The sequence below is a fragment of the Mauremys reevesii genome, linkage group 21 (genome assembly GCF_016161935.1).
Source record: "Mauremys reevesii isolate NIE-2019 linkage group 21, ASM1616193v1, whole genome shotgun sequence".
NCBI lineage: Eukaryota > Metazoa > Chordata > Testudines > Geoemydidae > Mauremys > Mauremys reevesii.
In genome coordinates, this window is record NC_052643.1 from 20,357,594 (window position 1) to 20,361,557 (window position 3,964).

Genomic DNA, 3,964 nt, shown 5'->3' on the forward strand with positions numbered 1-3,964 from the left:
TCCTCCCTCCCACCGCAACCTGCACCCCACTCTGTCCCTAGATCTGTGGGACGCCCAGTGCCCTTTTCTCCTTTGTCCAACATTCCCCAACCTGCACCCCCATTCCTCCCTCCACCCATGGGGCACCTCAGCCCTTCTCTCTCCTTCCTGCCCAACGCTCACCCTTCATAGCACACGGGCAGGCAAGCTAGGGGACGAAACCCATGGGGAGCAGTGGATTGTAGAGTGGAGCGGTGACTGATAGTGTGGGCTCAGTCTCTGTTCCTTGACTGGGACGGCTGTAGATGGGATGGGAGAGGGAGGCAGGGATGAGGGTGTTAATAGAGCTCTGTGTAGTGATAGTTCCTGCTTGTCTTTATTAGTTTGCAGAGGAATTGTCCAGGAGCTGGAGCCGGAGGAGAAACTGGAAGAAGTGAACCTGAGCAGCCTGGATATCCTTGTAAGCAGAGATGAAGAGTTCTCAGCTTTCTGCCTTCTCCATGACTGGCTGTGAGTGAACAATTATGGCCTCTATCCCTCATCCGTACCACTCAAGTTTTCTTCAGAGGCCGTGAGCCTCCTTGTTGGCCATGGGGCTCTGTGGGATTACGACCAAGGGAAGGGACAACAGTCTCCTCTGCTCAGTGACTGTCTTGGATGCAGGTGCAACAGGCTGCTTAACATATGAACGTAAGAATGGCCAGACTGGGTCAGATCAAAGGTCCATCTAGCCTAGTATCCTGTCTACCGACAGTGGCTAATGTCAGGTGCCCCAGAAGGAATGAACAGAACAGGGAATTACCAGTGATCCATCCACTGTCACCCATTCCCAGCTCCTGGCAAACAGAGGCCAGGGACACGATCCCTGCTCATCGTGACTCATAGCCGTTGATGGACTCATCCTCCATGAATTGACAGTAACTCTCCACTTAACATCCTCTCGCTTAACATTGTTTCAATCTTAGGTCCCTGGTCAATTACAGAACATGCTGTATTTAAAGTTGTGCAATGCTTCGCTATAACGGCGTTTGGCTGCCTGCTTTGTCCACAGTCGGCAGCCCCCCATCAGCTCTCCTATGCCCCCCCCACCCCAGCACTTCCCGCCCGCCAGCAGACCCCGCAGATCAGTGCCTTCCCCCACGGCCTCCTGCCTGTGGCAATCAGCTGGCTTGTGGCGTCCGGGTGCGGGGAGTGAAGACTTGTTGTGCAGGCTCCCCCTCCCTCCCCTGCTTCCAAACGCCACAAGCCAGCTGATGGCTGCGGGCAGGAGCGAGGATCCGGTGTGTGAAGTAAAGGGGAAGGAGGGGGGAAGAAGAGGCAGGTTAAGGGTGGGGGCTTGGGGGAAGAGGCGGCCGAGGGTTGAGGCCCCCGACCCTGGTGCTTGCAGGGAGGGGAAGCTGCCGCTGCTCCTGTGCAACGTGCTTCTGCTAGCCTATAGCACCTTCAGCCTCCTTGCCTGCCTCATTGTCGCCAGTGCCAGTGGGCTGTGCCCGTGTGGGGTAAGGCGGGGGCACCCCCCAACTATAGTACTGTCCTGTGTGTCAAAAAATAATTCCCTGCAGCGTAACCCCCCATTTACATTCATTCTTATGGGGGAAATTGGACTTGCTTAACATCGTTTCACTTAGTCGCATTTTTCAAGAACATAACGAGAACGTTAAGTGAGGAGTTACTGTACCTAGTTCTTACTTGAACCCCATTATAGTTTTAGCTTTCACAGCATTCTCTGGCCAGGAGCTCCAAAGGCTGAGTGTGTGTTGCGTGCTTTTTAATTGTATCTATAAAGGTGTAATGGGAGATGGGAGAAGAAGAACCTACACAACACTGCAGATTCCAATGATAACTTCTGTTTTTCCCTCTTGTGTTGTGCTTAGTACCACGGAGAAAGAAGTGAAGGGTAAGAGCCCACCCCAATTGTGAGATGGAAGGCGCCCAAGAGCCGTGAGACAGCGAGCGTTGTTGATTCCAGGCTATGCAGATGCCATGAAGCTGGGAGTGGAGCAGATGTCACCATCAGTGAGATAAGTGTCTGGTTTCGTGAGGACTCTGGTAACGGCCCACCTGCTTCTAGGCCAGGACTTGTCGTTAGCTGGGGCTGAGTTTGTAGGAAAAGGTTCCTGAATAGCTGTAGTTACGAGGGAGACAAGGTCCCCATTTTCAGGGGCTGGTCATTTCTCTGTCCACAAGCAGTGTGTTCTCTGCAGCAGAAGGTTGGATCCAGGGGGATGACTCCAGCTGGTGTGTTTCTTGACTTCCTCCCACATTTTTCTCTCTGTCTCTCTCTCCTCTAATGTGTTGGCCAACACACTCTCTGTCTATCTGTCTCTCTCTGTCCCTGCCTCTCCTTGTCCTGTCTCCTTTCGTAGGACATGGGCAGGTGTGGTAGCTGTGTGTCCCCACAGGCTAGGTCTTGGGAGCGATGAACAAGTAGGAGGGGACCAAAATGATGCAGGGCAGTAGGTGCTAGAGTGCAGCGGTGACTGTGGGTGTTGACGGAGTTTCTGCTCTAGTGGGGCTGATGTGGATGGCGTGGGACAGGGAGGTAGGGATGAGGGCAAGATTTCATGCACCAGTTGAATTTTGTGTAGTGATGGCTTTTTCTTGGGTTACGTCCTGCGTTTGCAGAGGAATCCTCCAAGAGCAGCAGCCGGAGGAGAAATTGGTGGAAGTGGACCTCAGCCGCCTGGAAATCCTTCTAAGCAGACATGAACAGTCTTCAGCTTTCTGCCTCCCACGTAACTGCCTGTGAATAAGAGGTCAGAGTTTGTAATTCCTCATCTGTACTCACTGCAGTTTTCTTCACACTCTGTTTGCTTCCTCATTGTCTATGGGGCTCTGTGTGATTAAGGCTTGAAGGGACCAGAGTCTCTGGATCTCTCCTGGCATCTGCAGTCTGGGACTGTGGTGGGCCCACTGTGCACCCCTGACTCTCGCCCCCCTTTGCCTCTGCTTGCTGGAAGCAACAAGCTACAGAAAGCAATAAGTTACAAGCCAAATCATGCTTATCACAGGTGTGGTGTGTGTGACCAGAGTGTGCTGTGCGGAGTGACTGTTTAAGGTGTCATTCCAAGGGTTGCTTTCTACTTGTAGTCCTAAAGGTCTGATGGGATGAGGGTTCAGAGCAGAGCCTCACTGTGTGGGAGAGGCGAAAAGTAGAGCCTCCCCAACATTGCCCACTGAGAAGGTAACGTACTTGTTTTTCCCCTGGTGCTGGGTTTAGTACCAAGGGAAAAGAAGTCACGTGTCACTGTCTACTGCCTTCATGTCATGGAAAGCGAGCGAGAGCGATGGGACCTCAGGAACTACTGATGCCAAGGAAAAGCTGTTCTACTGGGAGTGGAACAGTCACCACTCTCAATGAGATAAGTGTCTGTTTTGGTGATTGCTCTGCTCCCGGCCCACCTTGCTCCTGGTAGGGACGCTCCATTTGCTGGGGCTGTGTTTGTAAGAAAGTGTTTTTGACTAGCTGTGTTTATGAGGGAGACAAGGTCCCCATTTTCAGGGGCTGCTCAGTTCTCTGGCCAGTAGCAGTGTGTCCTCTGCATCAGAAGGTGAGATCCAGGGGGATGACTCCAGGTGACGAGTTGCTTCCCTTCCTCCCATGTTTCTCTCTCTGTCTGTCTCTTCTCTAGTATGTTGGCCAACACTCTTTCTCTCTCTCTCTGTCTCTGTCCTTGCCTCTCCTTATCCCTTCTCCCTTCATAGCACACGGGCAGGCATGCTAGGTGTGCATCCCCACAGGCCTTGGGAGCTATGAACAAGTATGAGGGGATGAAAATCATGCTGGACAGTGGGTGCGAGAGTGGAGCGGTGACTCAGTGTTTACTCGGTCTGTATTCACTGAGTGGATTTTACGCACCAATAGAGCTGTATGTAGTGATGTCTCATGCTTGGCTTTTGCAGCTGCGCTTCTAGAGGAATCATGGAGGAGCAGCAGCCGAAGGAGAAGGTGGCAGACGTGGACCTGAGCAGCTTGGACATTGTT

General features: G+C 52.6%; 1 long non-coding RNA gene across 1 annotated transcript; it reads left to right on the forward strand.

Annotated features, from left to right (window-relative positions):
• The first annotated feature begins 448 nt into the window (after positions 1-448).
• On the forward strand, positions 449-3,520 carry LOC120387796. Its single transcript, XR_005590350.1, has 3 exons — positions 449-489; positions 1,854-2,735; positions 3,200-3,520. It is a non-coding gene; the product is annotated as an uncharacterized LOC120387796 (long non-coding RNA).
• Positions 3,521-3,964: the final 444 nt, after the last annotated feature.